The sequence below is a fragment of the Triturus cristatus genome, chromosome 4_1, assembly GCF_964204655.1.
Source record: "Triturus cristatus chromosome 4_1, aTriCri1.1, whole genome shotgun sequence".
Lineage (NCBI taxonomy): Eukaryota > Metazoa > Chordata > Amphibia > Caudata > Salamandridae > Triturus > Triturus cristatus.
The window spans coordinates 126,020,719-126,033,824 of record NC_140585.1 but is presented as its reverse complement, the minus strand read 5'-3'; the positions used below and the strand labels follow the sequence as shown (position 1 = coordinate 126,033,824).

The 13,106-nt window shown below is 48.0% G+C and overlaps 1 long non-coding RNA gene across 1 annotated transcript in view; it reads left to right on the top strand.

The window, feature by feature from the left end:
• LOC146847570 (uncharacterized) overlaps positions 1–13,106 on the top strand; it is a 337,022-nt gene that overhangs the window by 32,957 nt on the left and 290,959 nt on the right. The window contains exon 2 of the long non-coding RNA XR_014980712.1: positions 12,857–12,997. This is a non-coding gene — a long non-coding RNA (uncharacterized LOC146847570). The remainder of the gene's footprint in view (positions 1–12,856; positions 12,998–13,106) is intronic.

Sequence of the window (13,106 nt, the reverse complement as noted above, 5' to 3'; positions counted from 1 at the left end):
TATGTTTTACATGGTGATTTCTATGACTTCACACACTGCGTAAGGCTTTCACACGGCACAGCAGTTTCTTCCTCTGACTATTGTCTCAAGATCCTTCAGTTTTAAGCCTCAAGCTGGTTCTAGTATCAAGAAGCAGGTCGCATCGTCCACTCTGAGCCTGCATTCTACCCTGGTGGGAAGCTCTTCACGTTGGCCCACACTACTCCTTGACCCCACTGCTGTTATAGGATTCCCCTGCTCGGACGGGTATGCCCAGACATGGGTCCCTTGCTCACTGTGCCACTGGATTCAAGCTAGCATGGCTGATGAAGGGTGACACACCCAAAAACCGGTCCCAGGATGCATTTTTACAGTCCAGGGAGGACCTGGCTTGGCAATTCGGTCTGGACTGTTCCCATGAGGCACCAGACTTTCAGGGGGGCCCCTGATAATACCATCTCTGTTCTGCAGAGTCTTGCCCTGATGGCATTAAATGATTCTTGAACAGATTGTTTTAAATGTAACTTACTTTTGCTTTTTTTCAATATTGGTGATATGTGTGTCTTACAGACATTTTGTAGAGGAATGTTGTGTTTAATGCAACATCTATAAAATAGTTTCTTATGGATCAAATCAGGACCTCACACATGAGAAATGGGAGGGTGTCACAGAGATTATTTGCAGTAATATTAGCGATCAGCTGCTATGTTACAGTATTGAAAACACACATCACTATCCCTGGATATTACATGGAAACACATTTAGAATTTGGACTATTGTGTCTGCGACACTTTCTGTGACCCTTGACAGTCGCTAGTGTGTGACATGCAGATAATTCACCAGTCTTTTTCTCTTGAATTTCACAGGCTACGGAGTGATAGCTTGTGTACTTCTCATGTATATTGTCAGTCGAGTCTATGGAATTGCAGGTTTGGGTTTGTCTGTCATAGTTTCGCGTTATTGTCCATTCATGTCAATTCTATTTCAGGCCCTTCATAGCTGTTCTTTGCTCTTCAGCTACAGGCAGTTCCTGAGACAATAAGACCGCTCTTTGGCATTGTTCTGATTGCTGCCGCAGTTAAATAATCTGCTTTTGACAGTATTGTTACAAATGGCGTAGATGATATGTTATGAGCTTTTTCCACTTTCTCATTAGAACTTTGAGCAAGACGATTTAGAGGCATTTCATTAAATGTTGGAGGTTTCAAATCAAAATATACCAGATTTTTGGGCAGTGGGGCAAAGTGGTAGGTGGTGGGCCAGGCCGCTGGGGGGGGGGGGGCTCCATGTGCTTTGCAGGGGGGCCCCCTCAAGTTTCATTACCCCCCTGGCAATTGGTAGAAACAATGGAAAATAGAGCTGAGCGGCAATAAACTGGTGATGTACAGATGCCATGAGCACTGGAGCGGATACAGGCGGAAGGGCCTCTGTGTCACAGGTCGCGCGCCGCCGCTCAGGGCGTGGCGCGCACACCGGGGCCGGAATGTCTAAGGATGGGTGACAGGAGCATGGCTCAGACACCTTAGAAGCCCTGTTTTCATTAATTACGGAGAGTAGTGTTCTATGGACAGGGCAAGAATGTATTACGTTTTGACAGGGCAGTCCGGGTGCTGCCAAGCATCTGTAACAGGGAAAATGAATATTATTCGCAAAGGGCTCACAAGCGACGTCCTCGCTCTGTATATAAATCCGTAGTGTAACTCGGCACTCCAGGCCTGCACTACAATCAATGTTTCAATGAGGTGTTCCGCAGTTCTAACTACTGTCTGCCGATGCCTCCTGCAGGAGCCTCCTTTTGTATTCCTCCCCTGAAACTCGGAGGAGTGGCAAGGGCGTAGCTTTCATTGGTGCAGCAGGTGCGGTGGCACCGGGGCACAGAGGCTCTGGTTACTGCTGTATTTTATCATTCAAGCAGCAGCAAAGGGTTCCCTTTCCTGCTTTGCGGTGAGTAGGGCCCATGACACAGTGGCTACGCTGAGTATACCCACAGAATTACCCTCAGCTGTTCGAGGACAGGGCGGTTTACTATTCTAGCTCCAATGTTTGAGGTAAAATCTTTTTTTGACCTTCGCCATATTTTCAGTAAATAGAATAAATAGGCCTGCCTGTGCGTACATATGACGTGTTCGCTTGCACGCCCGTGGGCCTTTGGCAGACTGGGGCTCGGATAAATGAAGCACCCCGCCCTTTGCTGCCTCCCATAGTACTCTGTATTATAAGTGTTCGAGCTGGTATTTTAGGCAAGCACTCCAGGCCCTGCCTTGTTGGACGATTCTAGGATTATCTCCCGGCTGAGGGCTTTATTAACCGTTAACATCTCTCTACCCAGGAGTGAGGGACATGCCACAGATGGTGTGAATCCTTGCCCGCCAAATGATAGCTTGACAGAGTACATGGGTGCGCAGTCCTTTTCCTGAATTTTTGGGTCCCCTCGATCTCCTTTGAACCAAATCAACTCTGCTCCAGCAGTGAATAGTCCCGCAGTGAGGTCGAGGAAACAAACTAACGCGAAACAAGGATATGACACATTCCCAATAGATCTCGGATAGGCAGATTGTCTTTGCCAATGCTTGTGTAATAACAGTAATATTGTCATTGTCTGGGGTAAAAAACAGTGAATACGAGTCGCAGAAAATGTTGTTAGAAATGGGATTCGAACCCACGCCTCCAGAGGAGACTGCGACCTGAACGCAGCGCCTTAGACCGCTCGGCCATCCTGACATACTCCATAGCTACTCCTACGCACTCTCCAACCTATGAAAAGGCAGCTTCCCACAGAGTCTCTTCTAGATTTATGACTTCTGTCTTTACAGTTACAAAACTTCCTGGGGGGGGGGGGGTCAGAGATGTTTCTAAAGATGACTCAGGACCCTGGATGCAAAGACCTTTTACACTATTAACCCCCCCCCCCCCCTTTGTTACCCCCGTCGTGTGTGTCAGCCCAGGCCGCACCGAGACAGCTTCCCGGGCGCACACACACAGGCAGTTTTAGAGATTATCACAGTCGCAGGCGAGTACTTCAAAGGTCTTTAAAAGACCATTTACATGTTAACGAGGCTTTGCTTCCACGACAAGGGTAATCTATGTCTACTGTTCTGCTGCGTGGATATTTCTTTTTCTATGCAGCAGAGAAAATAAGTTTGTTTATTCCTATTCACCTTTCCTGACCCCTGCAGCTGCTTATCACATCAGGCTGAGACACAAAGTTTGACTTATTGGGGTAGGTAAGAGAATGTGTTACAATTTGTTTTTCTTTTTAAAATCTGCACAGGCCCAGCAGGACACATACTTCGTGTGCGCTTCATTTAATCAGTTTTCATCATTATCATGGCCGATGCAGGACAACAATAAGACAATACAGAATGCCCCGATAACTCTGGTGATTAATGATCCGCTGGAGAGCAACCATTTGTCTTTTGGTAGTTTTTAAATGCAGATTAACTGTATATTATGTGGAAGCTCAGTGGGTTACTGCTTTTGTCACAGAGATCCTTGTGTTACTTGCAGTTCAGAAGTTACAATCCTAACACAGGACAGTGACCAATGAACTGTCATCAAAGAGCTGCATACAAACATGACATTTATAGTTAGAACTTTCCTTTTTTTTGTTTTGTGATATAGTTAGAACTTTCTCAGTCTTTCCTTATTCTAATGTTGCTAAAATGAGTATGTTTGTGCAGATATACATTTTTATCAGTAAAGCCAACCCCCATGGAATACTCGTTAAATCCTGAGTTTGTGCTTCTCCAGACCAAACCCTCTTAAAATATACTGGCCACCAGTATGGATGACATGTAATTCCTACACATAGTACCCCTCATTGGCTTATGTGACATTCCCTGTAGACTGATTTACATACTTGTATGATTCATTGTCTCTGTATAATGTGTATGTGGTGTAAAGTACTAATCCACACTACCCTGATATGAGTAGCGCTATACAACAAATGAAATGCATAAGAGAGAGGGCTACGTAAAGATGAGGGGCACTGTTGGAGGGTGGCAGTAAGGGAATATGAGGAGGAGGTAGTGGGAGGGGCTATGGAGTGATGTGGGGCACTGTTGGAGGGTGGCAGTGTGAGGGGCACTAGTGGAGGGTGGTAGTGAGGGAATCCGAGGAGGAGGTAAATAGGGAGAGCCATGGAGGGATGAGGGGCACTGTTGAAAGGTGGCAGTGAGGGAATCCGAGGAAGAGGTCATTGGGTGAAGGGGGAGCTAGGGAGAGATGAGAGGCACTGATGGAGGGTGGTAGTGAGGGAGTCTGAGGAGGAGGTCATGAGGAGGATGGGCTACAGAGAGATGAGGGGCACTAGTGGAGAGTGGTAGTGAGGGAATCCGAGGAAGAGGTCATTGGGTGAAGGGGGAGCTAGGGAGAGATGAGAGGCACTGGTGGAGGGTGGTAGTGAGGGAGTCTGAGGAGGAGGTCATGAGGAGGATGGGCTACAGAGAGATGAGGGGCACTAGTGGAGAGTGGTAGTGAGGGAATCCGAGGAGGAGGTTAATAAAGGGGGCCATGGAGGGATGAGGGGCACTGTTGAAAGGTGGCAGTGAGGGAATCCGATGAAGAGGTCATTGGGTGGAGGGGGAGCTAGGGAGAGATGAGGGGCACTGGTGGAGGGTGGTAGTGACGGAGTCTGAGGAGGAGGTCATGAGGAGGATGGGCTACAGAGAGATGAGGGGCACTAGTGGAGAGTGGTAGTGTGGGAATCCGAGGAGGAGGTTAATAAAGGGGGCCATGGAGGGATGAGGGGCACTGTTGGAAGGTGGTAGTGAAGGTATTTACGGAGAAAGAGGTTATTGGTGCGGCGCCAAAAAAGACTTTCGCATCAGTGCTAAAGCCGGCCCGGTCATGGCCTTTCTGTTTTTGTTTATTTAATTAGCAGTCGGGTCATAAGGGCTACTGTGGAACATACTTTAAAGTGCGTGCTCATTATGTTTACTGCCATATTCAATGTTTTAAGTTTGAAGGTGATTTTACTAATGTTTTTACTGGGAAAGATGAAAGTGGAGCCCGATAGTGTCTGATATGGGGCTGGGGTCCTAGGTCAGCTGTGAAATAAGGTGCACTGGAGAGGAGTAGTGGATAATCAAGCCTATAATGGAGTGCATGGCAGAGTCTGGGGTCAGGTGGAGGTAGTAATGAAGAGGGATTCTCCCTGAAGGCTCGCACAGAGGGAGCCTGTAAGGGAGTGCGCTGCAGAGTCAGGGGTCAGGTGGAGGTAGTAATGAAGAGGGATTCTCCCTGAAGGCTCACACAGAGGAAGCCTGTAAGGGAGCACGCTGCAGAGTCAGGGGTCAGGTGCAGGTAGTTCTGAAGAGGGATTCTCCCTGAAGACTCGCACAGAGGGAGCCTGTAAGGGAGTCCGCTGCAGAGTCCGGGGTCAGGTGGAGGTAGTAATGAAGAGGGATTCTCCCTGAAGGCTCGCACAGAGGGAGCCTGTAAGGGAGTGCGTTGCAGAGTCCGGGGTCAGGTGGAGGTAGTAATGAAGAGGGATTCTCCCTGAAGGCTCGCACAGAGGGAGCCTGTAAGGGAGTGCGCTGCAGAGTCAGGGGTCAGGTAGTAATGAAGAGGGATTCTCCCTGAAGGCTCGCACAGAGGGAGCCTGTAAGGAAGTGCGCTGCAGAGTCAGGGGTCAGGTGCAGGTAGTAATGAAGAAGGATTCTCCCTGAAGACTCGCACAGAGGGAGCCTGTAAGGGAGTGCGCTGCAGAGTCAGGGGTCAGGTGGAGGTAGTAATGAAGAGGGATTCTCCCTGAATACTCGCACAGAGGTAGCCTGTAAGGGAGTCCGCTGCAGAGTCCGGGGTCAGGTGGAGGTAGTAATGAAGAGGGATTCTCCCTGGAGGCTTGCACAGAGGGAGCCTGTAAGGGAGTGCGTTGCAGAGTCCGGGGCCAGGTGCAGGTAGTAATGAAGAGGGATTCTCCCTGGAGGCTCGCACAGAGGGAGCCTGTAAGGGAGTGCGCTGCAGAGTCAGGGGTCAGGTGGAGGTAGTAATGAAGAGGGATTCTCCCTGAAGACTCGCACACAGGGAGCCTGTAAGGGAGTCCGCTGCAGAGTCCGGGGTCAGGTGGAGGTAGTAATGAAGAGGGATTCTCCCTGAAGGCTCGCACAGAGGGAGCCTGTAAGGGAGTGCGTTGCAGAGTCCGGGGTCAGGTGCAGGTAGTAATGAAGAGGGAGTCTCCCTGAAGGCTCGCACAGAGGGAGCCCGAGAAGTGTTACTTGCCTGATACTCCCTCCTCAGAAACCTCGTCTTCCCGTCAAAGGAACATTACATGGAAAAACACTTTTTGAGAGTGAAAATATTTAGAAAAAGATCTGGAAAATAGTACGTTTTTCTGGGCCTTGTAAGACTAAGAAGAGATAAAGGAGGGCCTTGAAGCAGGCCTGCCTAGACATATAAGAGACAAATCGAGCCCGCAGTGGCCCACCCGAATGCACCCTTGGCCCACCCAAATAAAATTTCCTGCAGCCGGGCCTGGGTGCAGCTCAGTGCGGACTCAGTGGGTGCAGCTCAGCTCAGAGTGGGGTTCAGGGCTGTACAGTTGTGGGGTGCGGTGGGTGCGGTTAATCCTCACAGCTCCTGCACACACTGGCTGCCTCCATTTTCGGGGTCTCGTGTTTTTCAAACTGAACTGACTAAAAAGTAGAAGGCGAAGAATCTGGTTTCAAAGTTTCACGTTGTTGCCGTTTTCAATCCAATATGGTGAAAAGAGCTCTAAAGAGTTCTATAACTCGTGACTCTTCGAAGTCTTGGTGACTCGTTCAAGCACAAACGGGGAGCCAAGTCATAAGAAAACAGTAAACAAAATGTATAAAAACAAGAAAAGGGGGCAAGGTAGAAATACCCTGGCCCCCTAGACCTGCTTACAAGGACCCACAGGCCCAAAAAAAGCACTTAAAAAACCCCCCCAAAATCATCCGTAATCCGGCAGAGAAAAAAAACAAAAAAACAAGCACTTCGTTGTACTTAGGCCCCCGGGTGGGCCAGGTCCCAGGGGCAATATTTATAATGTATGCAGGGGCCACGCAGGCCCCTGCAGCCCTGGGGACCGAAACCTCCCCGGGGCTTTTGAAATAATATGCGGAGGGCACACTCCCCCCCCCCCCAGCCCCGGGGACCCCCACCTCCCCGGGGCTTGTTTGAAAGAATGCATGCGGGGCTCCTGCCCCCCCCATGCTGCCCCAGGGACTGCCACCTCCCTGGGGCAATCTTAATTATGTTCAGTGGCCTGGGAGGGGGGGCCACCCAGCCCCTCTCCACTTTAATTAAAATATATATATTTTTTTAAATGGAAGGCCGGCCCCGGGGGATGGGGTCCCCAGGGCTATAATTGGCCTGAGGAGGAGGGCCACACGGCCCCCCCTTAAAGACAATGTTTTAACAGAAGACTGGCCAAGCCCCGGGGAATGGGGTCCCCGAGACCATAATTGGCCTCTGGAGGGGGGCCTTGCGGCCACTCTCCAGAAATTTTCAGCCCCCCACCCATAACATAAAAAAAATAGAAAAAATAAACTGGCAACTTGCCGGAGGCCCAGCCCCCTCTCTGCATGACTCTGTAAACGCGCCTCCTGGCGCACACTGCTTTGGGGGATTAAGTCCCTGTTGCTAGTGGGGGTCCCTGGGGGCCAACTAGTCCACCAAAAACCTCCAGTAAGCCCCACACAGTGGATTGCCGAGAGGTGGTCCGAGGCCACGCCCCTTTTTACACCACTTCGCAGATGCGCCTCTTGGGGTACTGCTGGTGGGGCAATGAGGTCCTTTTGTTTCCTGAGGAACTCAGGAAACAAGTGGACGTCATCCCCCGAGCAGCAGTGCGCCAGGCGGTGCGTTTGCAGAGTGGTGTAAAAAGGGGGCATGGCTTCAGACCACTCTCAGCAATCCAGCTGTGTGGGGCTTACTGGAGGTACCTGATGGGCTAGTTGGCCCCTAGGGACCCTCAGGAGACAAGGGGATTTCATCCCCCAACCAAGAGCGCAACAGGAGGCCTGTTTGCAGAGTGGTGGACAAAGAGGGCGTGGCCTGTGTCCACCGATCAGCAATCCCACTATCTGGGGCATACTGGAGGTATCAGGTAGGCTTGTTGTCCCCTAAGGACTCCCAGCAGCAAAGTGGACTTTAATCCACTTCCAAGAGCGTGCCAGGGAGTGCGTTTGCAGAGTGGTGGGGAAAGGGGGCATGGCCTGCTATGAGAACTTAGCAGTGGTGCTGTGTGGGACTTACTGGAGGTAATAGGAGGGGTAGTTGGCCTACAAGGTTGTCCTTGGGGGCCAACTACTTCTTCTGTTACTGCCACTAAGTCCCACACAGTGGATTTGCTAAGAGGTCTACGGAGGCCACGCCCCCTCTCTCCACCACTCTGCAAACGCGCCTCCTGGCACAGTACTGGTTAAGGATGAAGTCCACGATACTCCTGAGTGACTTTGGGGCTAAGAATCCCCCCTGGTACCTCCTGTAAGTCCTGCTCAGCGGAATTCCTGAGCCCAGCCCCATTTCTCCACCAATGCGACTACCAGTTAAAGAAGCATTTGTAATGTAATGGGTCTCAAATTTGCAAGAGTTAGAGCTATTGGCGTTGTAAATCAAAAAGTTTTTTACTAATGTTTTTTGGAGTGGAGTGGGTGTACTTTGTGTGTAGTGGAATTATGTGGTATGTTGTGCAGTAAACTTATGTGGATTGAAAGTATGTGGTATTTAGTGTATAGGAATTATGTGGAGTGGGATTATGTGGTATGAGAGTAATTATGTGGTATGGTAGTCTGTGTTGAGGAGTGGTAACCTCAGGTTTCATCTTCCTCATTTCCATAGAAGCTAAATTGCGAAGTCAATGAGACAAAAAAAGAAGGAATCACTGAGGAGCACTTCTGGACCTAGTCAGAAGTATGAGCAGGGGCACTGGAATTGTGCGACTGTTTGGCTGCACCGACTTTCGCACAATTATACATTTTCCGCATTAGCCACATAATCCATCATCTGCTGCCTAATCTGTAGATTTGAACAAAAAAAGCCTAGTTTCTATCTCCAAAGGCTCAAACGTTACCAAAAATGCAGCAAAAAGTGTGACAGCGTGGTGGAAGGTCCTTTGCAAACCTAGAATGGTCATCTGTCAGTTATTGCTAAATGTGGGTGTTGTTGCTTCTTTCTGCACCTTTCTTTCTTTTTCTGCACTTCTCGTGCCTGTTTCTGCACATCTCTTCTACTTTCTGCACCCCTTTTGCTTCTTTCTGCCCCTCACTTGCTTTTTGTGCACCCCTGTTCCCTTTTTTGCATCTCTTTGCCTGTTTCTGCAACTCTCTTGCTGTTTTCTGCACCTCTGTTGCTTCTTTCTGCACTTCTCTTGAATCTTTCTGCACCCATGTTGCTTCATTCTGCACATCCTATGCTTCTTTCTGCACCTGTCTTGTTTCTTTATGCACTCCTGTTGTCTCTTTCTGCACTCGTCTTCCCTCTTTCTGCACCTCTGTTGCCTCTTTCTACATCTCACTTGCCTCTTTCTGCACTTTTCTTGCTTCTTTTTACCCATCTGTTGCTTCTTTCAGCAATTCTCTTGCCTCTTTCTGCACTTCTCTTGCCTGTTTCTGCACCTCTCTTGCCTCTTTCTACACCTCTCTTGCCTCTTTCTGTACCTCACGTACTTCTTTCTGTGCACCACTCTTGCCTCTTTCTGTACCTCTGTTGCTTCTTTCTGCACTTCTCTTGCCTCTTTCTGCACCCTTTGTGCTTCCTTCAGTACCTCCGTTGCTTCTTTCTGCACTTCTCTTCCTTCTTTCTGAACCCCTCATGCCTCTTTCTGCACCCTTCTTCCCTTTACCTGCACGTCTCATGGTTCTTTCTGCACTGCTCTTGCATCTTTCTGCTCTCCTCTTGCCTCCTACTGTACCCCTGTTGTTTCTTACTGCACTGCTCTTGCTTCTTTCTGCAACTCTCTTGCAAATTTGTGCACCCCTCCTGCCTCTTTCTGCACCCCTCTTGCCTCCTTCTGCACCTCTGTTGGTTCTTTCTGCACTGCTCTTTTTTTTCTGCACCTCTTTTGCCTGTTTCTACAACTTTCTTGCCTCTTTCTGCACTTCTCTTGCCTCCTTCTGCACCTCTGTTGCTTCTTTTTTGCACTTCTCTTCCTCTTTCTGTACCCCTCTAGCCTCTTTTTGCAGCTTTGTTGCTTCTATCTGCATTTCTCTTGCCTCTTCGTGCACCTCTCCTACCTCTTTCTGCACGCCTTTTGCACCTCTGTTGGTTCATTCTGCACTGCTCTTGCTTCTTTCTGCACCCCCTTGCCTCTTTTTATACCCCTCTTTTCTTTTTCTGCACCTTTCTTGCCTCTTTATGCACTTCTCTTGCTTCTCTCTACACCTCTGTTGCTTCTTTCAGCAATTCTCTTGCCTCTTTCTGTACTTCTCTTCCTTCTTTCTGCACCCCTCATGCCTCTTTCTGTAACTCTCATGCCTCTTTGTGAACCTCTCTTGCCTCTTTCTGCACTTCACTTGCTTCTTTCTGCCCCTCTCTTGCCTCTTTTGGCACCTCTCTTGCTTCGTTCTGCACTTCTCTTGCCTTTTTCTGCACCTCTGAGTTAGAGGTAGTTTTAATGCCTCTGCCCTATTATGTACTAGGGCCTTAAAGGGGAGGGCATGCCAATCACAGGGGTACCCCAACCCATAGTGTACCCTAGTGTATGTAGGAGATTTCACTTTATTCTAAGTGTCTTTCAGCATAGCACTGGCTCTGGGCTTGGTTAGTCAGAGTCAATTACCACCAGTACCAGTCAGCAAAAAGTTGTGGGCACCGGATGACTTTGCAACAAGGCCAATTTCTGCACCTTTGTTGGTTCTTTCTGCATATCTCTTGCTTCTTTCTGCACCTTTCTTCCTTTTTCTGCACATGTCCTACCTCTGTAGGCATAGTTAGAAAGTAGCATTTAGGGGGGCGTGGCTTGATGCCCAAGGAACATGGCAGCACCCGAGTGAGACTCCTCGGAGCGACGCGGTGGTTTTGCACTATCTCACCACCTCAATGTTATTAGAAGAGTGCTGAGAGCGTCGGAAGATATTTGCAGTATGTTGTAATCCCCAGCGCTTCTGGTTTCAGCTCTTCATACCTGCTCCTCTACAAAGTTGGTTCCAGTCCCCTTGCAGTAAAGTTACGGCAGCCATTTTGCGTTCTTCTGCTCCGCATTTTCCTCACAGCGTGAGATGTTACCTTGGCCCGTAATGCTGTGAACTGCTAATTTTCAGTGCTGATTATGAACTCATTGGACTAGGATTCCTGGTAACTCTGATTTTTTATTTATTTTGGAACTCTGCCTTCCCCTGAGAGTGTCGACATTAATGGTGTGGAAACACTACGTTCGCCATTTTATGCTTATGCGTTCATTCACGGCGTTGTGCTTCCATTAGGAAAACTATAAAACAACCCGCATTTCTGTCTTTTAGCACTTTTGTTACCAGTGATACATAGTCTCTCTCTTCAGTATGGGACAGTTTCTGTTCGCCTGCTATTTTTGTAGACGATATTAACCTGCTACCAGATGAAGACGTTTTTGATCCCAGTGTAATAAATCGACTACCGCCGTTTTATTTCAGCTCCTCCCGTATTTTCCTCACAGAATGCACTATGTTTTTGCCACATAGCGCTGACAACTGTTATCCTCATCTGCCTACAATGCTCTCACTGGACGGAAACCCTTAGTAATTCTTATCCCATATTTGAATTTTTCACTTTTCAGTCCGGTCGTAGTGCTTACACTAACAAGCACTTGGTATATCATGGGGAGACATAGGAGATCGGAGCCCCTCTCTTCGCATTCCAAGCAATCCTTCACTAAAAATTCAAGGATTTTCACTGAATTCTCCAAGATGAAAGACTCCGCATCTTCCCTAACAAAAAGTCCTAACCCAACAATTAATGTTTCTTCAGCGGCAGGAAAGACTAGTGTAAAACGTGTTAAAAAAGATCCTCCGTCTCCACCAAAATCTTTCTCCCCTGTTTCATTGGAGATATGGCTGGAAGAAATACGAGCCCTTCGTCCCTTTATTGAAGAAACCAACACTAAGTTACAATTCCTCACTGACAACTGGTCCCTAATGGATGAGAGAATCTCAGCAGTTGAGCGTAACATGTCTTCTCTTGGGATCACGGACACTAAAGTCAATGCACTCCAATCTCAAGTATCCATCCTCCAGAAACAGGTTGAAGACCTCGAAATTCGCAACAGGAGGAATAACCTACGTATTTATGACCTTCCAGATGGGGTTGAGGGTCAAGATACCCTCGCATTTTTCAGATCCTTTCTCCCTAAGCTGCTCCATCTGCCGGAGGACCCCATTCTAAATATTCAACACGCTCATAGACTTGGACGATTACCATCCACTGCTTCTTCATCATAGAGACCAAGAGGTGTCATATTGTATTTCCTTGAATCCACTGACTTATTGCCAAAGCATCTCGACGCATAACATGTTCTGGCTCGACCTTGTTCTTTTCACAGGATTATGCTAAAGCTACAGCTAACAGACATAAGGCATTTCTAAATATGAGCCCTTTTCCACGCTTTCTGGGAGCTCATTATGGATTCTTTCATTCCTGCCTATTTAAGGTCACCTACAAAAATAGAACGACTACCTACGAGGATCCAGTAAGACTACAGAGCTTCATCAATTCATGCAAGTTGGAGAACATGGATTTTACGGAAGCCTTATCTTCAAATAATTCTTAATTTTATTAGAGTTTTAGGACCTTCTTGGTCCTTGGTTGTTTATGTTTTCTCCTATTGTTTGAAGTTCTCTGTTATAATGTGTTGTTGCCTAGGTGAATTGATTAAATGTGTATTTTGTTATGATAACTTTTATTTTTTATTTCATTGATTCTGTTTTATCCTTGTTTTTAGATCTGTGGATGTCTGTCGCTCACAGTTGTTTTGTCTTTTAATGGCGTGATTCCTCCCCGCCCTTCGTTCCGTCGACTTTGGCCATGCCATTTGTTCCATGTGGTTTCACCCCTCCTCCCCATCCTTGGTCGATATTTGTAGGTATGTTATCTTCCTCCATTTCTTCTTTCTGTTTCTTTCCTTTTCGTCTTTGATCTCTTCTTTTACTTCCTTCTTGGATGTCCCTTTTGTTTTCTCATCCTAGCCTGCA